The following is an 18,698-nucleotide window of genomic DNA, read 5'->3' as shown; positions in this document are numbered from 1 at the left end:
CAGCATTCGATGACATCAGTGCCCTAAAATATGTATAACTCTTCTCTCATTTGCTAGATATTTAGGGTTAGGTTGCTTCTAATTCTATTATATACAAGGTGGTGGCATATATTTATGCATATATTAATTTCTTGTTTAGGATCATTTCCTTGAAATAATCTCTGGAATACCTCAACATCTGGATGGATTCTTGAGATACTCCATCAGACTGCTTTCTAAAGGGTCATGTGACTAGTAACTAACCTTCTTGTATTTTTCCCTAAGTGACCAGTCTTAGGGTTCCCAAGACCATAGGAGGACCCCACTTCCATTTCAGTCTCACCCATGTTGGCTATTCCCATTTGCTAACTGTTCTGCTGTTAACAGATATAAAATGGCACCTGGAATTTGCATTTTAACCAGGGGAAAAGTCTTGCTGCAAAGGACACAGCAAATTCCTAGAGATCTGCAGTTACAGAGTAGAGGTTCTAGAAGAAAAGGGAGCTAGTCTTCCATTGGCACCGAAATTATCTCAAGTGGGAATTTATCTTCTCCCCCTACAGAGTGGCCACCCAGAATCCAGCCTCTTCACTTGCTATGATGAACACAGAGGGGAAATGCCAGCCTGTCATTGGCATGTTACTGTTCTTACCATGCTCTGGAGACTTTTCTCATTCAGACATAAAAATTGGCCCTCTCAGACCCAAACTGGAAGGTTTCTTATCTTATTTGTACCTTCCTACAAATGGCTGCATTGTTTCATTTGAGAGCCAAACTCCTGGACTTAAACTGAGATTTGGATCCCATACTGTTTTTTCCCAGCATGACACAAGCGTGGATTATTCTAGATTTTGTTGTTGTTGCTTTTGCTTTTGGAAATCTCATTAGAATGCAGACATTTAGTGGTTTCAAGTTTCCAGAATGAGAGAGATTGAAAGGAGGGGAAAAAAAAAAAAAAAAAAACAAGAATGTGTTCCACGCCAGCATTAGCATGGTGGAGGAGACATCTGTTTGCCCAGCTGTGCTTCTAGAAACAATGTCCATCAGGGTTGGTCGTTTTAGCAACCCTCTTCCCCAAGCTCTGTGCTCATCTCAGTATGCTCCTGGGTTTTATATGCACTCACTCAGTCCTTCACTCAGTGCATATTAACTAAGCAAGTACCAAGTCAAAGGACAGAAGTGATCATGAATCAGTTCCAACCTCATTATACTTATGGCCCTATAAGGAAACCAACTAATCCAATGGAGAATGCCCAGTTTACAGTAGGCAACTGGGCCCCGAAGAAGGATGGTCAATAGCACCCTACTAAGTTCTTGGTGGTTAGCAGCCATCAGCTACAATTTCAAAAAAGCATGGTGTCATAGACTTTGAGACCCCTCCCTCTCACGTTTCTAAGGCTGGTCACTTAGGGAAAAATACAAGAAGGGTTAGTTACTAGCCACTGGTGCTAGGAGTTACCTCAGCTTGGTTCCTTCTACACTACTGTGCTCAATTCCTTGAACCAGCATCAGGCTTATGAAATGAGCTTAGTCCGTGGTGAGGGGAGCTGGGGAATCGAGGACAGATTGCCTATGTTCCATACACAAGAAGAGAAAGGTAGGCAGGGAGGGCAACACTAGGTCAGGAAATCTGATTTCAAGTCTTTGCCACCAGTAACCAGGTTGATAGCAGGCAAGTCAACTGAGCCTCAAGTTTCCAAAATTAACCAAATGACCACTTAGAACAACTGTAGCAGGTTAGTAGGAAGACTCAAGTACATAATATTCTAGCAGAGTCCTGGCACATAGTAGGACTTCAACTCAGGATCATGCCATGCCACTCTATCTTCAGTATCTTCTGCATCTAGAATAAGCTCAAGAGTTTGATTGGCATTAGCAACTGGGAGGAGACAGCCGGGAACATTCTGGTTGCAGGCTGTTGGCAAGGAGGCAGACAAGATGGCATGGGGCTTAGAACAGGCCCCAAGGGTTCAATTGCCTGGGAACAGTGATGAACAGAAAGCAGGCACACCCTTTCACAGGGACCATTTCCCTACACGGTAAGGGACATGGGCCACTTTGGGAGTTTGGCTTCTAGATACATTGGGAGGAATTCTATCAGATTCCATCGTCTCTGAGGATAATGGACAGCCAGGTATCACATTCACTGGTCCTGGCCTGGCTCTTCCAACAGTGAGTCTCTGACGTCTCTAAGGTGCTCACCTTGTCCTCCGACTTCCTGCTACCCGGGTGGCTAGTAGCACTTGTCAGAGCACTTGGAGAAGAACGTTGGAGCCAGCCAAGCAGACTGAACAGAAAAAATGTTTGTGTCCATAGAAACTGGTGCCTGGGTCTGGGTTGTCACATTCTAGTCCTGTTCATTGTTTTTCAGTATTTAGCAATTTTTTGTATGATGTAGGTAACTGGCATGTATGTAAATTCCGTCCTGTACCTATATGTGTGCATGCTCCTTTTCCAGAAAATTACTTTTTAACAAGAACCTTCTTAGTAAGTCATGATTTGGATTTTATGGGCATTACCATATGCTTGAAACAATGGTTTGCAAAGTTAGCTGCAAATCAAAATCACCTGGGGATTACCAGCTGGGAATACCAATGGCTGCCTTCAACCCATGTATCTCCTGAGGTACTTGCTTGAGTGGGGCCAATACCATTGTAGTCTTAAACCCCTCCCAAGTTGTAATCATGTGCCCTTAAGGTTGAAATTCACCCTCTAGGAGGAATGAGTCACCAACTTACACAGTGGGCTCTGTGGTCTTACCCAGTGGCTTGAGCCCCGTCCTAGCTGGTCAGCAGTCAAGGAAGCAGGTGAGCCTGGACTAGTGCCTGAGTGGGTAGGGCTGTCAGGAAGAGAGGCTTTAAATCACAGCCTGACACCTCTGGTGAAGAAGGACATTGGGCCACGACTTGACAGCCACACCCTGGCTATTTCTATGGATTTCCTATGCTGTGTAACAAACCCAGCGGTTTAAACACCAGTTACGGTCTGCCAAAGTCTGTGGGTCAGCAATCAACACAGCTCACCTAGAGCTTGTTTTAGGTCACAGAGTGTCAGGCAGGGCTGGATTCCCATCAGAGCCTCAAACGGGCGCGACCTCCTTCCAGCTTTCCCTGGGCTGTTGGCAGAATTCCTCTCCTAGGACTAGGGGATTCCCAGCAGCTTGCTTCTTCAGTCACCAACAAAGAGGAAGCCTCCAGCAAGATGGTGCTGCCCTTTGATGTCGCCCTAGGCACCAGGAGAGGAGATGGTGGGTGCCACCTTAAAGTCTGTACCCCACACTACTCTCATCTGGAAAATGGGGAGATTATATCTAGTTCCTGGGGTGACTGTGAAAATTAAACAACACAATCCATGAAAAGCCGTTGACAGAGAAGCACTCGATGGGGTTGATGGAGTAACTCCTGCCCAGGCGCCGTGGTCCTGCGGCTCTGACAGCAGAGGTCACGGTGTCCTCTGCTGGGCCCCTAGTGCTCCCCACATGCCTGGCTCCCATCAGTGTCTTGTATGGAAGTACTGAGCCTGATGGGTACTCGCTGGAATCCTGCAGTGCACCTGGCATTGGTCCAAAGGCAAGGCATCCATCATTTTCTAAAATCCTCACAACCAACTACTGGTATACAATCATTGCCGTTCTCAGCGTGGGCAAAAAGAGGCTCGAAAAAATACAAGAAAAAATACGCTTCAGTAGAAAACTACGCCTTGTTTAGATCCCAGCCTTCCAGGTTCCCTTAGTTTAGTCTTTCATTGTCTCTGAGCCATTTTACAACTCTGTAAACTGCAACTACCTGAGAGAAATGCAAAACGAATTCTTGTCTTCCAGCATGCAAATTCCATCGGGCTAGCTGGCTTCTTCCCGCTCCTGGGGGTAGCCCCATTTGCCTGTGCATTTCGATATTGCTGGTCTATGAATGTCTGCTTTTCACGTTACCTTGTGTGTCCTTTTTAACATCTGTCTGCCGCCCTCAGTGATTGATGAGGCCAAGAAAATCATTGAGGGATTTCATTATATCTCTGTATGAGTCATAAGTTGACCTTTTAAAAGATGATCTTTTAACAAAGGTTACATACATTTGCATGTGGCTAATAAGTGGTAAGACTGGCGTTCAAATCCACCTACTTTCATCTGGCCTCAGGGCTCATATTCTTGATGCTACAGCCCTTCCTTCAGTATCTGCAGGATCCCCTGTAGATGCCAAAATGCAAGTTCCTTATATAAAATGGTGTAGTATTTGCATATAACCTACATGCATTCTTCTCTATACTTTAAATCATCTCCAAATTACTTACACTACCTAATACAATGCAAATGTTATGTGAATACTTGTTGTACTGTATTGTTTAGGAAATAATGACAAGAAGAAAATGAACATATTCAATAAGGACCCATTTTTTTTTTCTGAATATTGCACTCCTTGGTTGGCTGAATTGGTGGATACAGAACCCCAGAGGCCGAGGGCTGACTGTGTAGCATGGTCCTGTACCCAGCTGGTGCTCATGGAAGCCTCATTTGCATCTCTGGCCAGCTGACCTTGAACTTCTTTAATCATCACCCACAGAACACGGGCTCACTTGTTCGCTTCCCAGCCCCAGGAGCTGCCGATTCCTCTACTTCCTGCCTCTCGGATCAGAGGTCCTCCCCACAGACCTGAGTCCTCCCTTAGAGGAGTGAACACAGCTTCCCCCCGATTTCACCCACTGCCCTGCGTCCCCTCTGGAGTCCCCCCAACACCACCTTCCTTCCATGAAACGGCTCATCAACACCAGAGGCAGCACTTCGAGCGCGCTCTTTGGACTCACGTTCTATACACCTGGCCTCCTGTGACAGACTGTTAGGTGTCTTTGCCCTCCTGGTCATTCTCTTTGGGACACTTTCCACTCTCTCTGGAGACTGGGTTGATTAAGACTCCCTGTATATTCAGTTTGCACACGAGGCTCATCCGCCCCATGTGAAATGGAAGCCCTCCTTGCTCTGTGTGGCTTGGGGGAGTCCAGGAAGACTCACCAGGCTTCACTCCCCCAGCTTCCCTGGGCCTCCTCCTGCCTCACTCTGCTTTGCCTCCAACGATGCCACCATCTATCTCCCTCGGTTGTGGCTGTGACTTTTCCCCATATAGGTATCGCCAACTCAGGGTCCCTCCCTCCAGGAAACCACCCTTCAAGGCCTGGGATTGCTGGCAGGGGAACGTGCCCTCCTGGTCTTGCTACAAGTCCACCAGGTAGCCTCTGAGGTCACTGGAGTTTGGGACAGTCACATAACACTATTGACTTTGAGTGTGAACTTCGGGGGATCCAAGTCCAGATTCCTTTTTCCCCTCTCTACCTGTGTTATTATGAAGCCAGGGGTCATTGGCCGTGGCTGTGTAATGGACTTCTTCTGGACCTCAGCACAGGCCTTCACATTTATCTTTGTTCAATTCCACCTCCCAAGACCAGCCCTTCTCTCTGGCTACTGTGATTGGTTTGGAAACTCAGTTCTGAGGCTGTCCTGTCAATCCCTCCCAGCTTTATTGTCTGAATATTGGCAGTGGACAGGCCAAGGTGCCCCTCCTCCAACAGGGCCCTGGAGGTGCCAGCCCTTCTTAGGGAGAAGGATTCTGGCTTAGGATCCCCATTCCTCTGTCCCAGAGTCTCAGGACCAGTCTTCTCACCTGTCCCTGTCCTGGACAACTTCTGATAATACCCAGGAGCAGGGCCCAAGGAGTCAAGCAAGCCAGTTACACTCAGCTCCTGCAGGCACACGCTGTCCACTCTCATGCTGAGCTGGTGGCGATGCTTGTCCTTGTCTGTCCCTCCCTTACTCACAGGCCACAGGCTCAGAGGATGTGGAGAGAGAGCGTGCTCTGAGCAGGCCCCTCTGAAGGCCAGCCGGAGTCCTGTAGGACACTGCAAGCTCGGGTTTGAAAACCATCCTGGCCACAGGAGCAGAGACCCCACATCCATTTATCAAGGTCCCTGTGACCTCACAGGGCTCTAATGGGGACTGAGTAATCAATGCTTCCCGAGGCTGAGCTAAGGGCTGCATGCAGAATATGGCCTGAGCGCAGCATTTCAAATCGAATTTTCCCCCGACTTTAAAACTGAGGACACTGAGTTTTCTCCTTGAAATAAGGACAAGGAAAAAAAAAAATCACAGAAAGAAAACATAGATAATGACTCAGAACTAAGACAGCTAACTAATGCATTGTGTAAAGGCAGAGCAGGCTGCAGCAGGCACACCGCGGCTCTGGTCCTGTCCATTCCCTGTGACCAGGGACAAGTCACTTTACCTCCCTGAGCTGCTTTCCTCCTAGCGACTAGACAATCCCCAGAGCCTTCCATTCTGACACTAAGACAAAGACGTGATGTCAGTAAGAGCCGTGCTCAGAGGGACTAATGGGCACGTTCCTTCTGCCCAAACTAGTGTTCATTTTAAATGAACCAGGTCAACACTTTTTTCTCTTTCTTTCCTTCTTCCCTCCCTCCCTCTTTCCTTCCCTTCTATTTCTTCTTCTTCTAGGAGTTGAATTCTTTCTTCAAAAAAATACATCTTTGGCAGAGGTCCAATAAGTGACAGAAAAAATGGTGGTGGCCTCTGGGTGGTCTATGGGCCGTTCCTCCATCCTTGTCACCCCCTCCCCTCCCTTCCTCCATGTGCACATGTGATCTGCCCCGTTTCAGAGCACCCCAGACGTGGGGGATTTCTTATTTGAAGTAGTCCTGGTTCTGATGCACGGGTTTCCTGCAGAGGCCAACACGATGCAGTCAGATGGAAGCTAAGAGGTATTTTCATCCTTCCCTCATTGATCTTCTCTACAGACCTGCCAGGCTGGGTAAATGTGCCCCATGCCACAAGTGAGCCGCCTCCGATCCTCTGACCTCTGCTTATTCGTAGGTGCAGAGATTCCAGTAGCAGGGACATGTGATCACTTCTAAATATCACCTGAGAATAATGGATGGTCCATTGGGCTTCTATGACGTGCCAGCAAGCCTGTCCCTCCCCTTGGCTCCAGCAGGCAGATCCAGTGACCCCCTCTGACAGCTTGTCACTGCAGCCCGATCACCCATATTTGTATCCCAATTCAGCCAATCTGTGGCTGTGGCTTTTTAGGGAAGTCACTTAACCTTTCTGAACCTCATTGTCACCACCTGAAAAAACATTGGTCTAATAACAATATTTATCTCATATCCTTTTTATGTTGGTTCCCTGAAATTATGCATATGAAAGAAACATGGAGTTAACTTTAAGTGAAGAAAGAAAGATAAATTTTTTTTTTAAAAAAACTACAGCTGTTTGTGCTATGGTTAACAACAACACGAACCATAGCAATATAAAATCTAATAATTCATGATGGGAGAGATAACCCTCTGATCTCTTTTCTTCCCTTTATGGGGTGATCAGGGGAAATGAGGAGAAACAAAAGTGCTTTGAGGACTTGGGCAGTTCTGTTCAGCCTGGAAAGGTGGCAGGAGATGCTGGGTTCCCTGGTGCAGGATCTTACACTGTTTCCGGGATTCTGCCTCCAAGGAGCCTGTACCCATGTCCCTCTTCTTTGGAGGAAGTAGTCCATACGCTGCTGGAACCCCTGTATCTCTGGTCAGGGAGCTCGAAGTTCTGGCAGGTGAGGTTGGAGGGGGACCAGGTGAAGGCCTGGACAACTCTGAGGGGTAACTCACCTCCTGGGTCCCCTGGGCTCAGGCTGATGCTGGGCCTGTGGGGTATGACTTTGCTAAAGTTGTCCTCTCTGTGTGCACCCCCGTCCCTCCAGGCTCCCTCTTTACATAAACTCCTTCATTTCAGAGTTCAGCTGGGAGCAACTCAACCTAAGACAAAGAGGAGAACTTTGGAATCATGGGTCCAGGATTATCCTTAAATCTGTGGGACCAAGAATACGCAAAAACGTAGGAAAAGCCATATTTACCTCTGTAATGAGCTCTTCTCATGAGACACCAAGAGCTGTGGCATTTCTTGAAACAGTGAGAAAAAGGAGCCCAGAGGAAAAGAGGGTGGGATGCTTTAAAGAGGAAAAAGGGCGAGCCACCCAGGAGTGTAGACAGAATGACACAACTGGCCAGCAGTAGCCCCAGCTCGGGGGAGTCCTACAACTGCCTCCTGTGCCTGATGTGCTGAGGACGTCGGGGAAGGGGGCCCTGCCCTGGTCTGGGACACAAAGCATCAAAGAGGAAGCCAGGACTCCTTCACGGGATGTTGCCCAGGCTCCACAGCCACACCGAGGACCATAGGCAACGCAACTTCTTCCCTCCCTGCCTCTGGTCCTCTGGGTGGGAGGGAAGCAGACTCTGCAACTGAGCGGTACAAGATGTCGAGTGCTCCTACGGAAGCCTCAAAGGACAGGGAACTGCTTAGGGACATCTGCATTTCAGAATTCGATTACAGAGACTCTGGGGCGTGTGGGCGTGCGAAGGGGTCGGGACACATTACTCTTAGCAAATGCAGCAGAAACTGACCAACAGAGCGGAGACAGAGTGCTGGGGGCTCTGTGGGGGCACACCTTCACAGGTCATTTGCATCTCAGGAAGTGCTTACCAACTCGGGGTCCTCCTGCACTGGGCAGAGGCAGCACCTGAGAGCACTGTCCCTCCGGGGAGGCATCTGCTAAGGGACACTGCCTCCTCAGAGTCCACTGACTAATGCCCAGGAGCTTTGCAAGCTGATAGTTAAACACAGCTGCTATTAAAGACTAAATCATATAAACTTGGACTTAAATAAATGGCATTAAAGACAAAGTCAAGAAATACTCAAAATTCATTGTTACCTAATTTAGGTTTCAAGGTTATCTGTGCCCTTGAGTCTTTCGCATCTGCAAGGTGGAATGCTATATGATGGTGGACCTCTCTGCCCAGCTCTCTTTAGTGATGCCACGTGGGTGGCTTGAAATTTGCCATGGCACAAGCATTTACCCCAGAACAATCCAGAAACACTAGAAATCAGGGTGCTGCCTTTGCCCTACTAGGACCTGGTTGTTAAGGGTTTATCAGCACACCACTGGAGACTGAAAATGTGTTCAGAAACAGGTCAGAAGAAAGAATTCCAACTACTTTATTCATTTCTCTGACACATGTTTATTGACCACCTACTATGTGCAAGAGCAGTCACAATGTCGTCACAGCTGGCCTGTAGCAGTAGGTTCAGCCAGTGCTGATTCCTTGACTCTCCTTCTAGTTGGCATGGTGGCCATGGAAACACAGAGTCTGAACTATCGAGCATCTTTCAACAACTGCCTCTGGATGGCTTTCCAGCTCCTGTGCAACTGGTTCCAACTAACAGCTAATGAAGTACTGCCAAGGAGGGGTCTGGCCAGGCCTTCTTCAATAAATAGAAAAGATTATTTAAAGGCAGCCCATTAAGTGTTTGCATGCAAATGGCCCTGCCGGGCTCCTAGAAAAACAGTTCCCTCCTCTAAGGAGGTGAAATATTTTCAGTCTTGCTTCTGTTACTAATTTGCCTAGCCAAGTACGTGGTTATGGGTATATTTTTAATAGAGGAGGCAAAGACCTTGCAAGTGAGCCTTGGGCCTGAAACCTAAATGAAAGAAGTTTTATGAGTCCCATCAGAAATGGCCCTGGACCTGGCCTGGACCTCTTGGGGAATAAATCACTCCCCCATTCAGCCTGGCCCAAGTGCAACCCAAAGAAGGGGGCACAAAACAGAAGTTGAATGAACCCAGACATGCTGCATGTCCAGCACCAGCAAGGCCTGGTGCAGGCATAGCTCAGAGCATGTCTGGGAGAGAAAACAAGAGTGAGTGGGTGAAGGCACACTCCGTTCTAGCACCCAGAAGAGCACACAGCACAGGGTAGACACACAGTAAGATTGTGTTGACTAAACAAAAGAGTGAATTCTGCCATTCCATAATTCTAAACACAGTTTTGAGCAAAAATGGTCTTCAAATAATGGTAGACAAAAATCATCATGGAAGAAAAGGATCAGGAAATCAGGATTTATAAAAAGAAGTAGGTTCTTTCATATCCTATCTTATTGAAACCTCACAAACATTTGGAGGTTTTGTTATCCCCATTTTACAGATGAGAAAAACTGAGTTTTCCACAACCCACCCAGCATTACGCAGGTAGGAAGTGCAGATGGGAGGTCAAAATCCGGCCTTCTTGAATTCAATATCGGGGCCTTTTCCTTGTACTATGAAATGGTAGTAAATATTCCAGACAAAAATCGACGTGAAAAGAAAATCTTTTCCATGCTTTCAAAAAGAGTATGGTATGTTTCTCTTGCTAGAAAAGATGTACAATTGGAAAATCGATGCCAGAAACAGTGGAGACCCCACACCCCTTCCTTGCTTCCTGTCTTCTCTCTTTGACCACAGAGGAATGGAGGATGTGGTCATCCATTTGGCTAGGTTCCATGCCAAATCCTACTCATAGCATCTCTGTCCCACAAATTTGTGTCAGGTGAATATCTCAGCCTCTGTGGTGTGGATGAGAAAATCAGGAAGGGAAAGCAACTTGGCCAGGGTCAATACCAATGAATGCCACATCTGGGAACCTGGTATAGGTCGAACTATCGCTAAAGCATTTGTCCATTAGCAGTTATTTCCAAGAATCACTTGGTGACCCTATTAAGTGCATATTTTGATTCCGCAGATCTGGGGTGGACCTGATGTGCTCCTATGTGGTAAAGGCTGTGGGTCTCAGAATAATTTGGACAGACAAGTCCCTGCATAGGCTGCTTGGTCATGCCCTAGCCCTACCCTTAGCTCACCCTGTTGTGAGGACCGGTCTCCCTTCCTCCCCTACAGATTTTGGTGAAGTGTCTACTGACCAACTGCACAGGCGCTTCACAGGAGCAGGTATACAGCCATCCCTCCTCATGGGAATTTGGCGAGCTTCTGCCCTGCCTACCTCCTCTGCACCCCTGGTTACCCTCAACCCCTTTGACTTCCTGCTCTTCTCTGTTAGTCTGGCTCAGACTAAGTCTGGCTTAGGGAGAGGGAAGAGATTCAAGTGGACTTTGGGTTGAGGAAGACAAGAATATTTCAACAACTATATCTATAAATGGCCTCTAAGCCGGCCATCCTTTCCCTTGAATCTGTTTTTCATAAAATAGTCATTATGAGCTATTTAAGTATAAATCTGATGATGTTGCTCTAGTTCTGAGACTTCTTCAAGCAAGAGCTAGCCAGGAACCCCTTGCCTTGCCCCACATTGCCTTTACCCAGAGCATCTTTGTTTTGATCTGCTGTGGGTAACTCAACACAAAATTTAATTAAAAAGAAAAAAGAAGAGTCTGCTGCTAAATTAAATTAAGAATTCATCTGGCCAACCTAATCCACTTTTTTTTTTTTTTTTTTTTGCAAATGAGAAAAATAAGGCCCAGAGAGGTCAAATCCATCCCTGAGGTTCTCCCAGGACAACGGTGGAACAAGCATTCAACCTAAACCAAGGACATTTTCTCTGAATCTGATTCTTTCTCCACCGTACCACACTGCTCCTCATAAGCCACATTCTTTCTTGCTTTCTCAGATATTTCTTCACGAGGATCCATGAGGTGAATTCATTTATCACTAAGAGCAAAATACTCCCGTCTGCACGCTCCTCCAGATCTGCCCCCTGCCATTCTGAGCGTGGAGCGAGGCAGAGACGTGCAGACTCCAGGCTCGTTTTCATAAGCAGCCTGCCGCAGGCGAGGCGGATTGCTTGGACATGAGACCCTGAGCTTGGGGACAGTTAGAGATAAACAGCATTGATTGCAGCCGCCACCAGCCTCTCAGAAGTGGGAAGAATGTCGAAGACATCGCGGTTGACATAAGCTGACTCTCAGGACCTGACGGAGTGGATGCCAAGGCTGGTCAGCACAAGGGTTGGGCCCTGAGCTGGTGCCTTTTCTCCCCAAAGTATTATTCTTTTTAAAAATATCCATTGATGACTTAAAAGCCATCCCCGCTTCGTGATTAGGCAAATCCTTCCCTAAATCACAAAGTCCACTGAGAAAGTGCCTCTGTTTATCAAGCTCACACAAGCAAACAATGGTACCTAAAATGAGGAGTTCCCACATCAGCTGGTTGTGCCAAAGCCATCTAGGACAAGTGGCTAGAAAGTGGATTCACACATTCCTTGAGTGACCTACTAAAGAGCAGCCGGTCACTCTTGGAGAAGGCAGTGGGTACTTGATGAAGAATTGCTTGCTAAACTGAAGGGAGAGGTCAGAGTGCGCTCAGGGAGAGGGAAGAGATTTGGCTTTGGGTTGAGGAAGACCAGAATATTCCAAGAGGATTCCAAGAGAAGCAAGGTCCACAGACAGGGAAAGTTGTCTTTAAGTGCTGGGTGGAGAGGGCTTCCAGCTGGAGGAGGGAGCCTGGCCATAGATAGAGGAGCTTAAAATCCAAACGGAGTCTCAGGTAGGTGGCGGGCAGTGTCTTCCACAGTGTGGAAGACATGTGGGAGGGAAGGGGGACATTACCAGTCTTTGTACAGTGATGAGTTGAATGGGGATTTGAAAAATACAGCTTAGCACACTGGATCCAGGACTCCACAGAGAGCATTGCTTGGAGAAGGCTAGATTTATGAGCAAGAGCATGAGTTTACTTAAAGAGGAAAACGTGAAATCAATACCAGCGTGGATGTGATAGTGGGGATGAAAGCGGAGCAGGAACAATTGGAAATTGACAAATACTTGACTAAAGCCACAGCATATCAATAACCATTCCTGCTGGTCTCTTCAAAGGACAGAGTGTGTGTCCCTTAGAAAAAGTGCTTTTCTATTCATTCATGCACTCCAAATGGGTAAACTGATATGTTCAACGAAACTTATGGAATAAGCTACTGTGGATAAGAAGGACTAATTGACTTCTCAAAGAAGGAAGTGGGGGAGGGAGGAAAGGAGGGAAGGGAACCTAGGACCTGCTAAGAAGCCATGTGCCAGATCTAGGGAGGAGACCCAGCTTCCCTCCTCCAGGGACTTGCTGTCCCACAACTGGGCAGGGACAGCTCCTGAGGTGGTGGAATTTGAGTTCAGCACATTTTCCCAGTGGGACTATCATTTTGTATTAGTTAAATTGAGTTCTTCTGCTCTAGTGCCTGGGTCTCCACCCAAGACAGTCACAGAGAAAGCTCAAAGTGAATACTAGTTCATGCTCCTGATGAAGGACGGGAACTTCAGACTTCAGACTGGCCTGGGGCTTTTATCTCAAAATGCACATCTCTCCAAAAGCGTTTGGTATTCTTGGAGTGCAGTGGTTCTTCTGTGGAACTTTTGTGAACTCTGGGATATTTCAGTGCTGCCAGTGGGCATGTACTTTGAGGCTGAGTTAGAGAGGACAGGGACTTGCTGACTTTTTTCGGGGAGGGGGTTCTGGGGATTGAATCCAGGGGTGCTCAAACACTGAGCCACATCTCCAGTCCTTTTCAAAATTTTTATTTAGAGACAGGGCCTCACCGAGTTGCTTAGGTGCCTCACTAAGTTGCTGAGGCTGACTGAATTTACCATCCTCCTGCCTCAGCCTCCCGAGCTGCTGGAATTTCAGATCTGCACCACCACGCCCAGCTTTGTTGACTTCCCATTCTTCAGTAGGAAACACAATACCTGGCACACTGCAGGTGTTGAATAAGTGTTTGGCAAGCAAAAAGTGAATTATTGAAATCCAGTGACAGATCTAAGCTCCAGAATAAAATTTTGTTTTCCAATGGATTTAATTTATTGATTTAAACTTTACATTTGCATCTTTTCAGAAAGTAATGGAGATGGCCCATAATTAAAATACAGACACAGAATAAATTGCTTTTCAAATTTTAATTTTGATTGATTAACTCGAGCTCAAGCTGATGGCTGTTGGGCCTGGGGTGGAGAGTGAGCAAATACATGCCCTTGAAGAGGAGTAACTGTTACCTTGAAGAATGTTTTTCTTTTTTTTAAATATTTTGGTTTTCAGTTGTAGGTGGACACAATACCTTTAATTTATTTTTATGTGGTGCTGAGGATCAAACCCAGGGCTTCATGCATGCTAGGCGAGTACTCTACCACTGAAGAACATTCTACCTTGCTCCTGCCTAATTCTGACTGGCCCTCAACTCATTAGCCTCAATTAGTGGGGTCTGATGCACCTTTCTTCAAGGGACAGGAACATAGTGTATCCTCCAGAGTCACACTGAAGCCATTTCTCCCATTTTGCCAGACTCCCCTTGTAAGGTGTTAAAATTAGATTCATGTAGCTAATTGAGTCAAATGGAACAGCATGATTCTTCTTCTACCTGGTTGAAAAATAAGCCAATTCTGTAGTCCACACTCAACTGAAATACCTGGATTTGGATAGTGTTTTGAACTCTCAAGAACAATCTCTCCTAATTTTTCATTCTGTCACTGGAACCTGTGTTCTTAGCATCAGTTACATAATAGCAATTCAGTCAATTGCACAGAGGCAGGAGCAAGGGACGAGTTTTCTTCTGAGGGTAAATCTCCTTAGCAGAATGGGTCCTTCCCCCTCTGTGCTTACAATTGAAGGGAGTTAGCTGAATTAATGTCTGGTTAAGATGGAAGACAGAATGGGCCCACCAGTTTGTCCCCTGTTGCAAGCTAGGGAGAAATTTGGAAGCAATTCCTCAACAGGACCTGTTTTATGTAAGGAGGAAAAAACAGCGTTCTGTTGGTAGCAGTGAGGAATATTGTAACTCAATGAAGAGAACCTTAAAAATATTCTCTCAGTTCCAAGTGGGGTACGGAGAAACCAGTACAAAAGTAGTTAGTGCTGAGATCCCACTCAGGGGCCGAGGACACCGCATGCCTAGTCAGAGTTGAAAGACTCAAAGCGAAGTCAGGAAATTTTTCTAGTGAGAATCACTGGAATGATCTTCAGAGAGGAAGAGGAAGATCGTGGCTGGGAAGGCAGTGGCCTGCTCCAAATTCTTCCAAAAACTCAACAGAAGCCTTGGGAACAGGTGCACAGGAGGATGAATACATGGAATCAAGGACCAAGGCCTAGAACGGCATGGAAGATCTTTACCCTGTGGTCACCTTTTTATTACTATAATGAAATACTTGAGGCAGGTCCTTTGAAAAGAGAAAAGGTTTTTTTGGGCTTGTGGTTTTGGAGGCTGAAATCCAAGCAGCGTGGTGCAGACTCTGGTAAGGATTACCCAACCATTGGCTACAGCATGTCCCGGCAGGAGCATCTGTGTATCTCTCTGGGTATGGTCTCTTTCCCTCTCCTTATAAAGTCACCAGGACTCAGTCACAGGGGCTCCACCTAACGTTCTAATTTAATCAGTTCACAGCGGTTCCGCCTCTGAATGCCACAGCTGGACCAAGTTTCATCTTCTTCACACCATTGATGTAAAAGTTCGAGATCCACTTGCATGGATCTGGGGGGACACCCCACCCTTCTTATTTGTGGAGATAACTGGGTGATGATGATGCACTGGAGCCTGCTTAGGTCACCTCTCAAGAGCCAGTTACAAACTCCTCTTCCAAGTCAGATTTCAGTCACTTCCTATTGGAGTGTGAAATTAGCAATCGTGGGCGTATTTACGCAAAAGAAAGTGACAAATGCTACAAACCAGGACTGTTTGAGGGAAGTCATAACACGTTCCCCAGCATGTCACCAGCAACAGAGTCCAGGCCCGCATGCTAGAGCAGCTGCCTGCAACCCAGAATCCCGGGTAGCAATGGAAGCGGAGCTCGGCCTCTCACCTGGAGGAGCAAGGAGAGCCGGGCACCAGAGGGGACTGAGACAACTGCCTTGTGGTCTGCCGCCCACCTGGGACTCTGCATTCCTGTGCTGATAATATTCATGGAGGATATTAGGATCATACTGATGAGAACATACAAGGGAGACTTAAATATCACACTGGAGAGTGTTTTTATCCATTGCTGGTGGAAAAGGTGGTGTGTGTGTGCAGGTGGAGCAGGTAGAGGCGTCATGGTGCTATTTCTAAAATGAACAAAGGGACTGACAAGTGGCCAAGGCCCAAGTTGGAACACCTTGCAAGAATGACAGCCTAGCACATGAATGACACAGTTTTATGTGCTGGGCCTGGTGCTCCTACCAATGGACATGAGACGAAACTATCAAGGGTCATACTATTTGCAGAAGGGTAAAGAGGCAGATTGAGGCTCACAGGTGGCCACCCTAGGAAGACAGCAAGAGTTCAACATGAATGAGTTCCTGGAGCTGCAGTGTATGACAGCAGAGGAAAACAGGTCTCACTGCAGATCCCAGCCAAGACCAAATCAATGAACGGGAGCTGTGGGGAGGACATCTTGTGTTCACATTTTGGCAACTGTCTTTGAGAGATTAAAAATAACTATCATTTATATGAGGGTTTGGAAACTTTGCATCCATTATCCTATTGAGCCATCATAGCATCCTTAGAGAAAAGTGCCACTGACTTCATATTTTGGAATACAAAACCACATCTCAGAGAGGTTAAGTCACTTGCCTGTAGTCAGAGAAGGAAGTGGCTCATACAAGTCAAAGTAGTATCAAGTCCCCAAAACATACCTTGGTCCTACCAGCTCTTTCAGTGTTCCTCAAGAGACCCCTTTGTGCTCCTCAGACCTTACAGAACAAAGTCATAGAGGTCCTTCACACCTGGCCTCAGGTATTCTGCATCTGCTTCACCACCCACGTTCCAAGAGCTCCAGTTCCACTGAACTCACATTTCTAGAGACTTTCCACTGCTGTGACTTTGCATATGCTGTTCCCTCTGTTCCATGTCTCTTTTCCCCATTCTCATCTTATCAAAAATTGAATCAAAGTCCAAATCTTAGTTCAATTCTCATGGCTTCTGTGAAGTCTTTCTAGACTTTCCAAGAACATTATTCCTTTTTCCCAGTTTCCACTCTACTTTGATCTCATTTTTACTATTAGGGATAAAGTTCTTTGGGAGCTACTATGGGTTGTATTATACCCTTTCCCAGAACTTATCTTCGTACCTTCAGTACCTTGGAATGTGACCGAATTTGGAGATAGGGCCTTCGAAAGGTGGTCAAGTTAAAGTGAGGGTATCAGGGTGAGTCCTAGTCTAATATGACCAGGGTCCTCATGAGGTGAGGAGACAAAAAGAGACCCCAGGAGTTCATGTGCACAGAGGAAAGACCATGGAGGACAGAGCGAGGAGGTGGGCATCTGCAGGCCCAGGAGAGGCCTCAGGGAGAGGCCTTGCCAGCACCTTGATCTTGGACTCGCAGCCTCCAGAACTGTGAGAAGGGAGTTCCTGATTGTTTGAAGCCCCGTGCGTGTTACTTGGTTATTGCAGCCTGTGCACAGTGAGACAAGGGCCCTGTGGCCTGGTGCCTGTGGACACCTGAGCCCATGGAAGAGCCGACTGCCTTCAGTGGCCCTGTGTGAGGGCCTCTCCACCGGAGGCCATGAGGGCGGCAGTGGGGCTCCTCCCGGATTCCAAGCAGGAAGCGCAGTTCACCTAGGATTCCTCACTTCCTCCTCCTGTATGTGGCGATTTCTCCATATCTTAGATTACAATGAACCCCAGGCCCCTGAACACCACTCATATTTTATTCTCCTATGGCCTTGTGAGTTTTATTCATTTTTTAATTTTCTATTTTATCTGCATTTATTTAAGGTTTATGATATGCTGTTTTGATATACATATGCATAGTGAAATGATTGCCACAATTAACCAGATCCACTACTTTCCATTTTTTTGTGTGTGGTAAGAACACCTGAAATCTACTCTTAGAAACGTCAGGATATGATGCCGTATTGCTGACGCTAGTCCGCGAGCTGCCCACTAGATCTCCAGACCTGCTCATCCCGCATTGCAGCAAGTCTGTATCCTTTGATCACTCCATTTCCTCCTCCCCCGTTCTCCTCTGTGTTTCTGATTTTTTTTAAAAAAAATTTTTTTGGGATTCCACGTGCAAGTGAATTCATGCAGTATCTTCTCCTGTGTCTGGCTTAGTTCACCTAGAATATTGTCCTCCAGGTACATTCGTGTTGTCCCAAATACTAGTATCTCCCTTTTGAAGGAGAAACAATATGTCATTGTATAATTCCAAAATTGATTTATCCGTTCACTCATTGATGGAGACTCATCAGGGGTTAGTATCCAAATTATGTAAGGAACTCACACAACTCAACAATGGATAAAAACAAGAATGGTCATTTTTCCATAGAAGACATAAAAGTAGCCAGCTCATCTCCTACCATTATGCTTATCTCTCTTCCCAATGCATCAACCCTACTAAGAGAAGAAGGCCTTCTAACCTTTCAAGTCCCCAGTATTTGCTAATTTTATATGTGTTCAATACTTGTTTGAGACTATAAAACAATTTTTGTTTTTATTGACCTCTCTACTCAATAAATGTAGTTTTTAAAAAAATGAGATAAAATATCCCACAATCTTCAGTTAAAGTGTGTGGCATACAGTAGGTGTTCCATAAATGCTTTTGCTCCCACTGGTCACAAGGAATAGTCCTTAACCTCAGCCTTCTGTGGTATTAGAAGGAGGCTCTTCATTTCCCCAATGTAACTGGCTTTGCAGGACTCTAATATTGTGTAGCAGATTATACTGACATTCCCTATGCTCCTGTTTCTCTACAGGAAGATCATGAACCCACTCCTATGTCTTGCAATGCCCTCCTGGGACTCTGCATGTCACACCTACCATGTGACTTGTTCTAGTCACTGAAATGTGAGTGGAAAGGTCACCCATGACCTCAGATGAGACACACAACATTAGAATGCTGGCTGATGGGAACAGCTGATTCTTCTTTGCTGAGTACCTGCTATGCTAGACTGACTGTTCTGCACACC

General features: G+C 46.4%; 1 protein-coding gene and 1 long non-coding RNA gene across 2 annotated transcripts in view; one reads left to right on the top strand and one right to left on the bottom strand.

The window, feature by feature from the left end:
* The window catches only part of Kcnq3 (potassium voltage-gated channel subfamily Q member 3), a 295,813-nt gene that overhangs the window by 58,880 nt on the left and 218,235 nt on the right, over positions 1-18,698 (bottom strand). The gene's annotated exons all lie outside the window — the stretch shown is intronic.
* LOC124965430 (uncharacterized) overlaps positions 12,261-18,698 on the top strand; it is a 7,709-nt gene continuing 1,271 nt past the window's right edge. Inside the window, exons 1-2 of the long non-coding RNA XR_007105167.1 lie at positions 12,261-12,329; positions 18,486-18,576. This is a non-coding gene — a long non-coding RNA (uncharacterized LOC124965430). The remainder of the gene's footprint in view (positions 12,330-18,485; positions 18,577-18,698) is intronic.

The sequence above is a fragment of the Sciurus carolinensis genome, chromosome 1, assembly GCF_902686445.1.
Source record: "Sciurus carolinensis chromosome 1, mSciCar1.2, whole genome shotgun sequence".
NCBI classification, from domain to species: domain Eukaryota; kingdom Metazoa; phylum Chordata; class Mammalia; order Rodentia; family Sciuridae; genus Sciurus; species Sciurus carolinensis.
This window is presented reverse-complemented; position numbering and strand designations above follow the sequence as displayed.